General features: G+C 45.0%; 12 non-coding genes across 12 annotated transcripts; all 12 read left to right on the top strand.

Moving 5' to 3' along the window:
- The first annotated feature begins 156 nt into the window (after nucleotides 1-156).
- Nucleotides 157-347, top strand: LOC141190797 (U2 spliceosomal RNA). Its single transcript, XR_012264810.1, has one exon. It is a non-coding gene; the product is annotated as a U2 spliceosomal RNA (small nuclear RNA).
- A 1,118-nt stretch (nucleotides 348-1,465) lies between these two features.
- LOC141190796 (U2 spliceosomal RNA) lies at nucleotides 1,466-1,656 on the top strand. The gene has a single exon (XR_012264809.1). It is a non-coding gene; the product is annotated as a U2 spliceosomal RNA (small nuclear RNA).
- A 1,121-nt stretch (nucleotides 1,657-2,777) lies between these two features.
- On the top strand, nucleotides 2,778-2,968 carry LOC141190794 (U2 spliceosomal RNA). Its single transcript, XR_012264807.1, has one exon. It is a non-coding gene; the product is annotated as a U2 spliceosomal RNA (small nuclear RNA).
- A 1,119-nt stretch (nucleotides 2,969-4,087) lies between these two features.
- On the top strand, nucleotides 4,088-4,278 carry LOC141190793 (U2 spliceosomal RNA). The gene has a single exon (XR_012264806.1). It is a non-coding gene; the product is annotated as a U2 spliceosomal RNA (small nuclear RNA).
- A 1,122-nt stretch (nucleotides 4,279-5,400) lies between these two features.
- On the top strand, nucleotides 5,401-5,591 carry LOC141190792 (U2 spliceosomal RNA). The gene has a single exon (XR_012264805.1). It is a non-coding gene; the product is annotated as a U2 spliceosomal RNA (small nuclear RNA).
- A 1,120-nt stretch (nucleotides 5,592-6,711) lies between these two features.
- LOC141191338 (U2 spliceosomal RNA) lies at nucleotides 6,712-6,902 on the top strand. The gene has a single exon (XR_012265335.1). It is a non-coding gene; the product is annotated as a U2 spliceosomal RNA (small nuclear RNA).
- Nucleotides 6,903-8,023: 1,121 nt separating this feature from the next.
- On the top strand, nucleotides 8,024-8,214 carry LOC141190791 (U2 spliceosomal RNA). The gene has a single exon (XR_012264804.1). It is a non-coding gene; the product is annotated as a U2 spliceosomal RNA (small nuclear RNA).
- Nucleotides 8,215-9,338: 1,124 nt separating this feature from the next.
- On the top strand, nucleotides 9,339-9,529 carry LOC141190790 (U2 spliceosomal RNA). The gene has a single exon (XR_012264803.1). It is a non-coding gene; the product is annotated as a U2 spliceosomal RNA (small nuclear RNA).
- A 1,122-nt stretch (nucleotides 9,530-10,651) lies between these two features.
- Nucleotides 10,652-10,842, top strand: LOC141190788 (U2 spliceosomal RNA). The gene has a single exon (XR_012264801.1). It is a non-coding gene; the product is annotated as a U2 spliceosomal RNA (small nuclear RNA).
- Nucleotides 10,843-11,962: 1,120 nt separating this feature from the next.
- Nucleotides 11,963-12,153, top strand: LOC141190787 (U2 spliceosomal RNA). The gene has a single exon (XR_012264800.1). It is a non-coding gene; the product is annotated as a U2 spliceosomal RNA (small nuclear RNA).
- Nucleotides 12,154-13,276: 1,123 nt separating this feature from the next.
- LOC141190786 (U2 spliceosomal RNA) lies at nucleotides 13,277-13,467 on the top strand. The gene has a single exon (XR_012264799.1). It is a non-coding gene; the product is annotated as a U2 spliceosomal RNA (small nuclear RNA).
- Nucleotides 13,468-14,587: 1,120 nt separating this feature from the next.
- LOC141190785 (U2 spliceosomal RNA) lies at nucleotides 14,588-14,778 on the top strand. Its single transcript, XR_012264798.1, has one exon. It is a non-coding gene; the product is annotated as a U2 spliceosomal RNA (small nuclear RNA).
- The last annotated feature ends 501 nt before the right edge of the window (nucleotides 14,779-15,279 follow it).

Genomic DNA, 15,279 nt, shown 5'->3' with positions numbered 1-15,279 from the left:
GCGTGGATTGCAGCAGCAGCAAGCCGAAAAGTGCAGGCATGTGAGGGATCTAGAGGTTGACAGCATGTCTTCTTAACGGGAGTCCAGGTGGCCATCTCCACAAATGGACTTTTCAGAATCCTTGGGTGGCACCGTAGTCGGAAACCAATTCTGGTTATCGCTTCTCGGCCTTTTGGCTAAGATCAAGTGTAGTATCTGTTCTTATCAGTTTAATATCTGATACGTCCCCTATCTGGGGACCATATATTAAATGGATTTTTAGAACAGGGAGATGGAAAAAGAGCTTGCTCTGTCCACTCCACGCATTGACCTGGTATTGCAGTATCTCCAGGACCGGTGCACCCCTTCTTTAATGCAGTTTCTAAAATCAGAAAGAATTGAATTCAATGCTTTTTGTTCATTTTGCTTGTTTGTCGGATTTTGGGATGGACTCTTTGGCTTTGCTTTTCTTCTCCTCATTGGATTTTTCATGTTAAAAGTTGCAGAAGCCAGATGACAAGCTCATTTTGGTTCAACTTCAGCAACTGTGCATTGCATTGCCATGTAATGTAATGTAATGCAATGCTATCTATCTAGCTCTCCCTCTATACTTCCTTTTGGATAAACAGACATATTAGGCAAGCATTTTGGAGCTTTCACCTAAATAACTACAGGTGGTGAGATAAGCTGCACAATATAATTGACCTTTCAGTATATTGTTGCACACACACCATCTATTTAGCAAATGCCCTTGTTATCAACAGCAGCCTTTTAAACTCACCTGAGCTAACAGGTATGTGAGCTGGTTACTCTGCTGCGCTTAAAATTTCTTTTTTGGTTTGCTACAATGCCTTTTCTGAAACGTTGTCTCCCTCTGCTGGAACACTGACTTCTTTCATTTAATGCCTGCAGACTATAAAAGAGAAACCAACCCAAAAAGTTTGGTTGATTAGTCTGTGGCATTCTTTTAAACTGTTGCTTATGGCGGTCTCTGTGAGCTTCTCAGTGACATTCAGCCATCCAGGTATCCCGCCTGCAGTAGACGGAATGTGGCAATGGAACGCTGGCTGCGCGTGTCATAATAGGCTCTGAGCCTTTATATACCTGCGCACAGCAGCAGCCACCTTCAGTCTGCTGCTGGACAGCCAGCAGCAGCAGCAGGAGAGGTAATTAATCAGCAACCCTCCTGCTAAGGGTAGACATCTGCTCGTTCCACCCCCCCCCCCGCCTTAATTGGTTCTCCTCCCTTCCAACGGTGTTGAGGCGGGTGGGAACAGCCGGGGGTTGAGGGTACTGTGCTAAAAGAGGTGGAGTTATGCAGATCTAAAACGCGTGGATTGCAGCAGCAGCAAGCCGAAAAGTGCAGGCATGCGAGGGATCTAGAGGTTGACAGCATGTCTTCTTAACGGGAGTCCAGGTGGCCATCTCCACAAATGGACTTTTCAGAATCCTTGGGTGGCACCGTAGTCGGAAACCAATTCTGGTTATCGCTTCTCGGCCTTTTGGCTAAGATCAAGTGTAGTATCTGTTCTTATCAGTTTAATATCTGATACGTCCCCTATCTGGGGACCATATATTAAATGGATTTTTAGAACAGGGAGATGGAAAAAGAGCTTGCTCTGTCCACTCCACGCATTGACCTGGTATTGCAGTATCTCCAGGACCGGTGCACCCCTTCTTTAATGCAGTTTCTAAAATCAGAAAGAATTGAATTCAATGCTTTTTGTTCATTTTGCTTGTTTGTCGGATTTTGGGATGGACTCTTTGGCTTTGCTTTTCTTCTCCTCATTGGATTTTTCATGTTAAAAGTTGCAGAAGCCAGATGACAAGCTCATTTTGGTTCAACTTCAGCAACTGTGCATTGCATTGCCATGTAATGTAATGTAATGCAATGCTATCTATCTAGCTCTCCCTCTATACTTCCTTTTGGATAAACAGACATATTAGGCAAGCATTTTGGAGCTTTCACCTAAATAACTACAGGTGGTGAGATAAGCTGCACAATATAATTGACCTTTCAGTATATTGTTGCACACACACCATCTATTTAGCAAATGCCCTTGTTATCAACAGCAGCCTTTTAAACTCACCTGAGCTAACAGGTATGTGAGCTGGTTACTCTGCTGCGCTTAAAATTTCTTTTTTGGTTTGCTACAATGCCTTTTCTGAAACGTTGTCTCCCTCTGCTGGAACACTGACTTCTTTCATTTAATGCCTGCAGACTATAAAAGAGAAACCAACCCAAAAAGTTTGGTTGATTAGTCTGTGGCATTCTTTTAAACTGTTGCTTATGGCGGTCTCTGTGAGCTTCTCAGTGACATTCAGCCATCCAGGTATCCCGCCTGCAGTAGACGGAATGTGGCAATGGAACGCTGGCTGCGCGTGTCATAATAGGCTCTGAGCCTTTATATACCTGCGCACAGCAGCAGCCACCTTCAGTCTGCTGCTGGACAGCCAGCAGCAGCAGCAGCAGGAGAGGTAATTAATCAGCAACCCTCCTGCTAAGGGTAGACAGCTGCTCGTTCCACCCCCCCCCCCGCCTTAATTGGTTCTCCTCCCTTCCAACGGTGTTGAGGCGGGTGGGAACAGCCGGGGGTTGAGGGTACTGTGCTAAAAGAGGTGGAGTTATGCAGATCTAAAACGCGTGGATTGCAGCAGCAGCAAGCCGAAAAGTGCAGGCATGTGAGGGATCTAGAGGTTGACAGCATGTCTTCTTAACGGGAGTCCAGGTGGCCATCTCCACAAATGGACTTTTCAGAATCCTTGGGTGGCACCGTAGTCGGAAACCAATTCTGGTTATCGCTTCTCGGCCTTTTGGCTAAGATCAAGTGTAGTATCTGTTCTTATCAGTTTAATATCTGATACGTCCCCTATCTGGGGACCATATATTAAATGGATTTTTAGAACAGGGAGATGGAAAAAGAGCTTGCTCTGTCCACTCCACGCATTGACCTGGTATTGCAGTATCTCCAGGACCGGTGCACCCCTTCTTTAATGCAGTTTCTAAAATCAGAAAGAATTGGATTCAATGCTTTTTGTTCATTTTGCTTGTTTGTCGGATTTTGGGATGGACTCTTTGGCTTTGCTTTTCTTCTCCTCATTGGATTTTTCATGTTAAAAGTTGCAGAAGCCAGATGACAAGCTCATTTTGGTTCAACTTCAGCAACTGTGCATTGCATTGCCATGTAATGTAATGTAATGCAATGCTATCTATCTAGCTCTCCCTCTATACTTCCTTTTGGATAAACAGACATATTAGGCAAGCATTTTGGAGCTTTCACCTAAATAACTACAGGTGGTGAGATAAGCTGCACAATATAATTGACCTTTCAGTATATTGTTGCACACACACCATCTATTTAGCAAATGCCCTTGTTATCAACAGCAGCCTTTTAAACTCACCTGAGCTAACAGGTATGTGAGCTGGTTACTCTGCTGCGCTTAAAATTTCTTTTTTGGTTTGCTACAATGCCTTTTCTGAAACGTTGTCTCCCTCTGCTGGAACACTGACTTCTTTCATTTAATGCCTGCAGACTATAAAAGAGAAACCAACCCAAAAAGTTTGGTTGATTAGTCTGTGGCATTCTTTTAAACTGTTGCTTATGGCGGTCTCTGTGAGCTTCTCAGTGACATTCAGCCATCCAGGTATCCCGCCTGCAGTAGACGGAATGTGGCAATGGAACGCTGGCTGCGCGTGTCATAATAGGCTCTGAGCCTTTATATACCTGCGCACAGCAGCAGCCACCTTCAGTCTGCTGCTGGACAGCCAGCAGCAGCAGCAGCAGGAGAGGTAATTAATCAGCAACCCTCCTGCTAAGGGTAGACAGCTGCTCGTTCCACCCCCCCCCGCCTTAATTGGTTCTCCTCCCTTCCAACGGTGTTGAGGCGGGTGGGAACAGCCGGGGGTTGAGGGTACTGTGCTAAAAGAGGTGGAGTTATGCAGATCTAAAACGCGTGGATTGCAGCAGCAGCAAGCCGAAAAGTGCAGGCATGTGAGGGATCTAGAGGTTGACAGCATGTCTTCTTAACGGGAGTCCAGGTGGCCATCTCCACAAATGGACTTTTCAGAATCCTTGGGTGGCACCGTAGTCGGAAACCAATTCTGGTTATCGCTTCTCGGCCTTTTGGCTAAGATCAAGTGTAGTATCTGTTCTTATCAGTTTAATATCTGATACGTCCCCTATCTGGGGACCATATATTAAATGGATTTTTAGAACAGGGAGATGGAAAAAGAGCTTGCTCTGTCCACTCCACGCATTGACCTGGTATTGCAGTATCTCCAGGACCGGTGCACCCCTTCTTTAATGCAGTTTCTAAAATCAGAAAGAATTGAATTCAATGCTTTTTGTTCATTTTGCTTGTTTGTCGGATTTTGGGATGGACTCTTTGGCTTTGCTTTTCTTCTCCTCATTGGATTTTTCATGTTAAAAGTTGCAGAAGCCAGATGACAAGCTCATTTTGGTTCAACTTCAGCAACTGTGCATTGCATTGCCATGTAATGTAATGTAATGCAATGCTATCTATCTAGCTCTCCCTCTATACTTCCTTTTGGATAAACAGACATATTAGGCAAGCATTTTGGAGCTTTCACCTAAATAACTACAGGTGGTGAGATAAGCTGCACAATATAATTGACCTTTCAGTATATTGTTGCACACACACCATCTATTTAGCAAATGCCCTTGTTATCAACAGCAGCCTTTTAAACTCACCTGAGCTAACAGGTATGTGAGCTGGTTACTCTGCTGCGCTTAAAATTTCTTTTTTGGTTTGCTACAATGCCTTTTCTGAAACGTTGTCTCCCTCTGCTGGAACACTGACTTCTTTCATTTAATGCCTGCAGACTATAAAAGAGAAACCAACCCAAAAAGTTTGGTTGATTAGTCTGTGGCATTCTTTTAAACTGTTGCTTATGGCGGTCTCTGTGAGCTTCTCAGTGACATTCAGCCATCCAGGTATCCCGCCTGCAGTAGACGGAATGTGGCAATGGAACGCTGGCTGCGCGTGTCATAATAGGCTCTGAGCCTTTATATACCTGCGCACAGCAGCAGCCACCTTCAGTCTGCTGCTGGACAGCCAGCAGCAGCAGCAGCAGGAGAGGTAATTAATCAGCAACCCTCCTGCTAAGGGTAGACAGCTGCTCGTTCCACCCCCCCCCCCCGCCTTAATTGGTTCTCCTCCCTTCCAACGGTGTTGAGGCGGGTGGGAACAGCCGGGGGTTGAGGGTACTGTGCTAAAAGAGGTGGAGTTATGCAGATCTAAAACGCGTGGATTGCAGCAGCAGCAAGCCGAAAAGTGCAGGCATGCGAGGGATCTAGAGGTTGACAGCATGTCTTCTTAACGGGAGTCCAGGTGGCCATCTCCACAAATGGACTTTTCAGAATCCTTGGGTGGCACCGTAGTCGGAAACCAATTCTGGTTATCGCTTCTCGGCCTTTTGGCTAAGATCAAGTGTAGTATCTGTTCTTATCAGTTTAATATCTGATACGTCCCCTATCTGGGGACCATATATTAAATGGATTTTTAGAACAGGGAGATGGAAAAAGAGCTTGCTCTGTCCACTCCACGCATTGACCTGGTATTGCAGTATCTCCAGGACCGGTGCACCCCTTCTTTAATGCAGTTTCTAAAATCAGAAAGAATTGAATTCAATGCTTTTTGTTCATTTTGCTTGTTTGTCGGATTTTGGGATGGACTCTTTGGCTTTGCTTTTCTTCTCCTCATTGGATTTTTCATGTTAAAAGTTGCAGAAGCCAGATGACAAGCTCATTTTGGTTCAACTTCAGCAACTGTGCATTGCATTGCCATGTAATGTAATGTAATGCAATGCTATCTATCTAGCTCTCCCTCTATACTTCCTTTTGGATAAACAGACATATTAGGCAAGCATTTTGGAGCTTTCACCTAAATAACTACAGGTGGTGAGATAAGCTGCACAATATAATTGACCTTTCAGTATATTGTTGCAAACACACCATCTATTTAGCAAATGCCCTTGTTATCAACAGCAGCCTTTTAAACTCACCTGAGCTAACAGGTATGTGAGCTGGTTACTCTGCTGCGCTTAAAATTTCTTTTTTGGTTTGCTACAATGCCTTTTCTGAAACGTTGTCTCCCTCTGCTGGAACACTGACTTCTTTCATTTAATGCCTGCAGACTATAAAAGAGAAACCAACCCAAAAAGTTTGGTTGATTAGTCTGTGGCATTCTTTTAAACTGTTGCTTATGGTGGTCTCTGTGAGCTTCTCAGTGACATTCAGCCATCCAGGTATCCCGCCTGCAGTAGACGGAATGTGGCAATGGAACGCTGGCTGCGCGTGTCATAACAGGCTCTGAGCCTTTATATACCTGCGCACAGCAGCAGCCACCTTCAGTCTGCTGCTGGACAGCCAGCAGCAGCAGCAGCAGGAGAGGTAATTAATCAGCAACCCTCCTGCTAAGGGTAGACAGCTGCTCGTTCCACCCCCCCCCCGCCTTAATTGGTTCTCCTCCCTTCCAACGGTGTTGAGGCGGGTGGGAACAGCCGGGGGTTGAGGGTACTGTGCTAAAAGAGGTGGAGTTATGCAGATCTAAAACGCGTGGATTGCAGCAGCAGCAAGCCGAAAAGTGCAGGCATGTGAGGGATCTAGAGGTTGACAGCATGTCTTCTTAACGGGAGTCCAGGTGGCCATCTCCACAAATGGACTTTTCAGAATCCTTGGGTGGCACCGTAGTCGGAAACCAATTCTGGTTATTGCTTCTCGGCCTTTTGGCTAAGATCAAGTGTAGTATCTGTTCTTATCAGTTTAATATCTGATACGTCCCCTATCTGGGGACCATATATTAAATGGATTTTTAGAACAGGGAGATGGAAAAAGAGCTTGCTCTGTCCACTCCACGCATTGACCTGGTATTGCAGTATCTCCAGGACCGGTGCACCCCTTCTTTAATGCAGTTTCTAAAATCAGAAAGAATTGAATTCAATGCTTTTTGTTCATTTTGCTTGTTTGTCGGATTTTGGGATGGACTCTTTGGCTTTGCTTTTCTTCTCCTCATTGGATTTTTCATGTTAAAAGTTGCAGAAGCCAGATGACAAGCTCATTTTGGTTCAACTTCAGCAACTGTGCATTGCATTGCCATGTAATGTAATGTAATGCAATGCTATCTATCTAGCTCTCCCTCTATACTTCCTTTTGGATAAACAGACATATTAGGCAAGCATTTTGGAGCTTTCACCTAAATAACTACAGGTGGTGAGATAAGCTGCACAATATAATTGACCTTTCAGTATATTGTTGCACACACACCATCTATTTAGCAAATGCCCTTGTTATCAACAGCAGCCTTTTAAACTCACCTGAGCTAACAGGTATGTGAGCTGGTTACTCTGCTGCGCTTAAAATTTCTTTTTTGGTTTGCTACAATGCCTTTTCTGAAACGTTGTCTCCCTCTGCTGGAACACTGACTTCTTTCATTTAATGCCTGCAGACTATAAAAGAGAAACCAACCCAAAAAGTTTGGTTGATTAGTCTGTGGCATTCTTTTAAACTGTTACTTATGGCGGTCTCTGTGAGCTTCTCAGTGACATTCAGCCATCCAGGTATCCCGCCTGCAGTAGACGGAATGTGGCAATGGAACGCTGGCTGCGCGTGTCATAATAGGCTCTGAGCCTTTATATACCTGCGCACAGCAGCAGCCACCTTCAGTCTGCTGCTGGACAGCCAGCAGCAGCAGCAGCAGGAGAGGTAATTAATCAGCAACCCTCCTGCTAAGGGTAGACAGCTGCTCGTTCCACCCCCCCCCCCGCCTTAATTGGTTCTCCTCCCTTCCAACGGTGTTGAGGCGGGTGGGAACAGCCGGGGGTTGAGGGTACTGTGCTAAAAGAGGTGGAGTTATGCAGATCTAAAACGCGTGGATTGCAGCAGCAGCAAGCCGAAAAGTGCAGGCATGTGAGGGATCTAGAGGTTGACAGCATGTCTTCTTAACGGGAGTCCAGGTGGCCATCTCCACAAATGGACTTTTCAGAATCCTTGGGTGGCACCGTAGTCGGAAACCAATTCTGGTTATCGCTTCTCGGCCTTTTGGCTAAGATCAAGTGTAGTATCTGTTCTTATCAGTTTAATATCTGATACGTCCCCTATCTGGGGACCATATATTAAATGGATTTTTAGAACAGGGAGATGGAAAAAGAGCTTGCTCTGTCCACTCCACGCATTGACCTGGTATTGCAGTATCTCCAGGACCGGTGCACCCCTTCTTTAATGCAGTTTCTAAAATCAGAAAGAATTGAATTCAATGCTTTTTGTTCATTTTGCTTGTTTGTCGGATTTTGGGATGGACTCTTTGGCTTTGCTTTTCTTCTCCTCATTGGATTTTTCATGTTAAAAGTTGCAGAAGCCAGATGACAAGCTCATTTTGGTTCAACTTCAGCAACTGTGCATTGCATTGCCATGTAATGTAATGTAATGCAATGCTATCTATCTAGCTCTCCCTCTATACTTCCTTTTGGATAAACAGACATATTACGCAAGCATTTTGGAGCTTTCACCTAAATAACTACAGGTGGTGAGATAAGCTGCACAATATAATTGACCTTTCAGTATATTGTTGCACACACACCATCTATTTAGCAAATGCCCTTGTTATCAACAGCAGCCTTTTAAACTCACCTGAGCTAACAGGTATGTGAGCTGGTTACTCTGCTGCGCTTAAAATTTCTTTTTTGGTTTGCTACAATGCCTTTTCTGAAACGTTGTCTCCCTCTGCTGGAACACTGACTTCTTTCATTTAATGCCTGCAGACTATAAAAGAGAAACCAACCCAAAAAGTTTGGTTGATTAGTCTGTGGCATTCTTTTAAACTGTTGCTTATGGCGGTCTCTGTGAGCTTCTCAGTGACATTCAGCCATCCAGGTATCCCGCCTGCAGTAGACGGAATGTGGCAATGGAACGCTGGCTGCGCGTGTCATAATAGGCTCTGAGCCTTTATATACCTGCGCACAGCAGCAGCCACCTTCAGTCTGCTGCTGGACAGCCAGCAGCAGCAGCAGCAGGAGAGGTAATTAATCAGCAACCCTCCTGCTAAGGGTAGACAGCTGCTCGTTCCACCCCCCCCCCCCCCGCCTTAATTGGTTCTCCTCCCTTCCAACGGTGTTGAGGCGGGTGGGAACAGCCGGGGGTTGAGGGTACTGTGCTAAAAGAGGTGGAGTTATGCAGATCTAAAACGCGTGGATTGCAGCAGCAGCAAGCCGAAAAGTGCAGGCATGTGAGGGATCTAGAGGTTGACAGCATGTCTTCTTAACGGGAGTCCAGGTGGCCATCTCCACAAATGGACTTTTCAGAATCCTTGGGTGGCACCGTAGTCGGAAACCAATTCTGGTTATCGCTTCTCGGCCTTTTGGCTAAGATCAAGTGTAGTATCTGTTCTTATCAGTTTAATATCTGATACGTCCCCTATCTGGGGACCATATATTAAATGGATTTTTAGAACAGGGAGATGGAAAAAGAGCTTGCTCTGTCCACTCCACGCATTGACCTGGTATTGCAGTATCTCCAGGACCGGTGCACCCCTTCTTTAATGCAGTTTCTAAAATCAGAAAGAATTGGATTCAATGCTTTTTGTTCATTTTGCTTGTTTGTCGGATTTTGGGATGGACTCTTTGGCTTTGCTTTTCTTCTCCTCATTGGATTTTTCATGTTAAAAGTTGCAGAAGCCAGATGACAAGCTCATTTTGGTTCAACTTCAGCAACTGTGCATTGCATTGCCATGTAATGTAATGTAATGCAATGCTATCTATCTAGCTCTCCCTCTATACTTCCTTTTGGATAAACAGACATATTAGGCAAGCATTTTGGAGCTTTCACCTAAATAACTACAGGTGGTGAGATAAGCTGCACAATATAATTGACCTTTCAGTATATTGTTGCACACACACCATCTATTTAGCAAATGCCCTTGTTATCAACAGCAGCCTTTTAAACTCACCTGAGCTAACAGGTATGTGAGCTGGTTACTCTGCTGCGCTTAAAATTTCTTTTTTGGTTTGCTACAATGCCTTTTCTGAAACGTTGTCTCCCTCTGCTGGAACACTGACTTCTTTCATTTAATGCCTGCAGACTATAAAAGAGAAACCAACCCAAAAAGTTTGGTTGATTAGTCTGTGGCATTCTTTTAAACTGTTGCTTATGGCGGTCTCTGTGAGCTTCTCAGTGACATTCAGCCATCCAGGTATCCCGCCTGCAGTAGACGGAATGTGGCAATGGAACGCTGGCTGCGCGTGTCATAATAGGCTCTGAGCCTTTATATACCTGCGCACAGCAGCAGCCACCTTCAGTCTGCTGCTGGACAGCCAGCAGCAGCAGCAGCAGGAGAGGTAATTAATCAGCAACCCTCCTGCTAAGGGTAGACAGCTGCTCGTTCCACCCCCCCCCCCCGCCTTAATTGGTTCTCCTCCCTTCCAATGGTGTTGAGGCGGGTGGGAACAGCCGGGGGTTGAGGGTACTGTGCTAAAAGAGGTGGAGTTATGCAGATCTAAAACGCGTGGATTGCAGCAGCAGCAAGCCGAAAAGTGCAGGCATGTGAGGGATCTAGAGGTTGACAGCATGTCTTCTTAACGGGAGTCCAGGTGGCCATCTCCACAAATGGACTTTTCAGAATCCTTGGGTGGCACCGTAGTCGGAAACCAATTCTGGTTATCGCTTCTCGGCCTTTTGGCTAAGATCAAGTGTAGTATCTGTTCTTATCAGTTTAATATCTGATACGTCCCCTATCTGGGGACCATATATTAAATGGATTTTTAGAACAGGGAGATGGAAAAAGAGCTTGCTCTGTCCACTCCACGCATTGACCTGGTATTGCAGTATCTCCAGGACCGGTGCACCCCTTCTTTAATGCAGTTTCTAAAATCAGAAAGAATTGAATTCAATGCTTTTTGTTCATTTTGCTTGTTTGTCGGATTTTGGGATGGACTCTTTGGCTTTGCTTTTCTTCTCCTCATTGGATTTTTCATGTTAAAAGTTGCAGAAGCCAGATGACAAGCTCATTTTGGTTCAACTTCAGCAACTGTGCATTGCATTGCCATGTAATGTAATGTAATGCAATGCTATCTATCTAGCTCTCCCTCTATACTTCCTTTTGGATAAACAGACATATTAGGCAAGCATTTTGGAGCTTTCACCTAAATAACTACAGGTGGTGAGATAAGCTGCACAATATAATTGACCTTTCAGTATATTGTTGCACACACACCATCTATTTAGCAAATGCCCTTGTTATCAACAGCAGCCTTTTAAACTCACCTGAGCTAACAGGTATGTGAGCTGGTTACTCTGCTGCGCTTAAAATTTCTTTTTTGGTTTGCTACAATGCCTTTTCTGAAACGTTGTCTCCCTCTGCTGGAACACTGACTTCTTTCATTTAATGCCTGCAGACTATAAAAGAGAAACCAACCCAAAAAGTTTGGTTGATTAGTCTGTGGCATTCTTTTAAACTGTTGCTTATGGCGGTCTCTGTGAGCTTCTCAGTGACATTCAGCCATCCAGGTATCCCGCCTGCAGTAGACGGAATGTGGCAATGGAACGCTGGCTGCGCGTGTCATAATAGGCTCTGAGCCTTTATATACCTGCGCACAGCAGCAGCCACCTTCAGTCTGCTGCTGGACAGCCAGCAGCAGCAGCAGCAGGAGAGGTAATTAATCAGCAACCCTCCTGCTAAGGGTAGACAGCTGCTCGTTCCACCCCCCCCCCGCCTTAATTGGTTCTCCTCCCTTCCAACGGTGCTGAGGCGGGTGGGAACAGCCGGGGGTTGAGGGTACTGTGCTAAAAGAGGTGGAGTTATGCAGATCTAAAACGCGTGGATTGCAGCAGCAGCAAGCCGAAAAGTGCAGGCATGCGTGGGATCTAGAGGTTGACAGCATGTCTTCTTAACGGGAGTCCAGGTGGCCATCTCCACAAATGGACTTTTCAGAATCCTTGGGTGGCACCGTAGTCGGAAACCAATTCTGGTTATCGCTTCTCGGCCTTTTGGCTAAGATCAAGTGTAGTATCTGTTCTTATCAGTTTAATATCTGATACGTCCCCTATCTGGGGACCATATATTAAATGGATTTTTAGAACAGGGAGATGGAAAAAGAGCTTGCTCTGTCCACTCCACGCATTGACCTGGTATTGCAGTATCTCCAGGACCGGTGCACCCCTTCTTTAATGCAGTTTCTAAAATCAGAAAGAATTGAATTCAATGCTTTTTGTTCATTTTGCTTGTTTGTCGGATTTTGGGATGGACTCTTTGGCTTTGCTTTTCTTCTCCTCATTGGATTTTTCATGTTAAAAGTTGCAGAAGCCAGATGACAAGCTCATTTTGGTTCAACTTCAGCAACTGTGCATTGCATTGCCATGTAATGTAATGTAATGCAATGCTATCTATCTAGCTCTCCCTCTATACTTCCTTTTGGATAAACAGACATATTAGGCAAGCATTTTGGAGCTTTCACCTAAATAACTACAGGTGGTGAGATAAGCTGCACAATATAATTGACCTTTCAGTATATTGTTGCACACACACCATCTATTTAGCAAATGCCCTTGTTATCAACAGCAGCCTTTTAAACTCACCTGAGCTAACAGGTATGTGAGCTGGTTACTCTGCTGCGCTTAAAATTTCTTTTTTGGTTTGCTACAATGCCTTTTCTGAAACGTTGTCTCCCTCTGCTGGAACACTGACTTCTTTCATTTAATGCCTGCAGACTATAAAAGAGAAACCAACCCAAAAAGTTTGGTTGATTAGTCTGTGGCATTCTTTTAAACTGTTGCTTATGGCGGTCTCTGTGAGCTTCTCAGTGACATTCAGCCATCCAGGTATCCCGCCTGCAGTAGACGGAATGTGGCAATGGAACGCTGGCTGCGCGTGTCATAATAGGCTCTGAGCCTTTATATACCTGCGCACAGCAGCAGCCACCTTCAGTCTGCTGCTGGACAGCCAGCAGCAGCAGCAGCAGGAGAGGTAATTAATCAGCAACCCTCCTGCTAAGGGTAGACAGCTGCTCGTTCCACCCCCCCCCCCCCGCCTTAATTGGTTCTCCTCCCTTCCAACGGTGTTGAGGCGGGTGGGAACAGCCGGGGGTTGAGGGTACTGTGCTAAAAGAGGTGGAGTTATGCAGATCTAAAACGCGTGGATTGCAGCAGCAGCAAGCCGAAAAGTGCAGGCATGTGAGGGATCTAGAGGTTGACAGCATGTCTTCTTAACGGGAGTCCAGGTGGCCATCTCCACAAATGGACTTTTCAGAATCCTTGGGTGGCACCGTAGTCGGAAACCAATTCTGGTTATCGCTTCTCGGCCTTTTGGCTAAGATCAAGTGTAGTATCTGTTCTTATCAGTTTAATATCTGATACGTCCCCTATCTGGGGACCATATATTAAATGGATTTTTAGAACAGGGAGATGGAAAAAGAGCTTGCTCTGTCCACTCCACGCATTGACCTGGTATTGCAGTATCTCCAGGACCGGTGCACCCCTTCTTTAATGCAGTTTCTAAAATCAGAAAGAATTGGATTCAATGCTTTTTGTTCATTTTGCTTGTTTGTCGGATTTTGGGATGGACTCTTTGGCTTTGCTTTTCTTCTCCTCATTGGATTTTTCATGTTAAAAGTTGCAGAAGCCAGATGACAAGCTCATTTTGGTTCAACTTCAGCAACTGTGCATTGCATTGCCATGTAATGTAATGTAATGCAATGCTATCTATCTAGCTCTCCCTCTATACTTCCTTTTGGATAAACAGACATATTAGGCAAGCATTTTGGAGCTTTCACCTAAATAACTACAGGTGGTGAGATAAGCTGCACAATATAATTGACCTTTCAGTATATTGTTGCACACACACCATCTATTTAGCAAATGCCCTTGTTATCAACAGCAGCCTTTTAAACTCACCTGAGCTAACAGGTATGTGAGCTGGTTACTCTGCTGCGCTTAAAATTTCTTTTTTGGTTTGCTACAATGCCTTTTCTGAAACGTTGTCTCCCTCTGCTGGAACACTGACTTCTTTCATTTAATGCCTGCAGACTATAAAAGAGAAACCAACCCAAAAAGTTTGGTTGATTAGTCTGTGGCATTCTTTTAAACTGTTGCTTATGGCGGTCTCTGTGAGCTTCTCAGTGACATTCAGCCATCCAGGTATCCCGCCTGCAGTAGACGGAATGTGGCAATGGAACGCTGGCTGCGCGTGTCATAATAGGCTCTGAGCCTTTATATACCTGCGCACAGCAGCAGCCACCTTCAGTCTGCTGCTGGACAGCCAGCAGCAGCAGCAGCAGGAGAGGTAATTAATCAGCAACCCTCCTGCTAAGGGTAGACAGCTGCTCGTTCCACCCCCCCCCCGCCTTAATTGGTTCTCCTCCCTTCCAATGGTGTTGAGGCGGGTGGGAACAGCCGGGGGTTGAGGGTACTGTGCTAAAAGAGGTGGAGTTATGCAGATCTAAAACGCGTGGATTGCAGCAGCAGCAAGCCGAAAAGTGCAGGCATGTGAGGGATCTAGAGGTTGACAGCATGTCTTCTTAACGGGAGTCCAGGTGGCCATCTCCACAAATGGACTTTTCAGAATCCTTGGGTGGCACCGTAGTCGGAAACCAATTCTGGTTATCGCTTCTCGGCCTTTTGGCTAAGATCAAGTGTAGTATCTGTTCTTATCAGTTTAATATCTGATACGTCCCCTATCTGGGGACCATATATTAAATGGATTTTTAGAACAGGGAGATGGAAAAAGAGCTTGCTCTGTCCACTCCACGCATTGACCTGGTATTGCAGTATCTCCAGGACCGGTGCACCCCTTCTTTAATGCAGTTTCTAAAATCAGAAAGAATTGAATTCAATGCTTTTTGTTCATTTTGCTTGTTTGTCGGATTTTGGGATGGACTCTTTGGCTTTGCTTTTCTTCTCCTCATTGGATTTTTCATGTTAAAAGTTGCAGAAGCCAGATGACAAGCTCATTTTGGTTCAACTTCAGCAACTGTGCATTGCATTGCCATGTAATGTAATGTAATGCAATGCTATCTATCTAGCTCTCCCTCTATACTTCCTTTTGGATAAACAGACATATTAGGCAAGCATTTTGGAGCTTTCACCTAAATAACTACAGGTGGTGAGATAAGCTGCACAATATAATTGACCTTTCAGTATATTGTTGCACACACACCATCTATTTAGCAAATGCCCTTGTTATCAACAGCAGCCTTTTAAACTCACCTGAGCTAACAGGTATGTGAGCTGGTTACTCTGCTGCGCTTAAAATTTCTTTTTTGGTTTGCTACAATGCCTTTTCTGAAACGTTGTC

This window comes from Phyllobates terribilis, unplaced genomic scaffold (assembly GCF_046119375.1).
Source record: "Phyllobates terribilis strain yellow unplaced genomic scaffold, ASM4611937v1 Scaffold_40__1_contigs__length_11209783, whole genome shotgun sequence".
NCBI classification, from domain to species: Eukaryota; Metazoa; Chordata; class Amphibia; order Anura; family Dendrobatidae; genus Phyllobates; species Phyllobates terribilis.
Note: the sequence above shows the minus strand (reverse complement) of the source record. Positions and strands in the feature narration are given on the sequence as shown.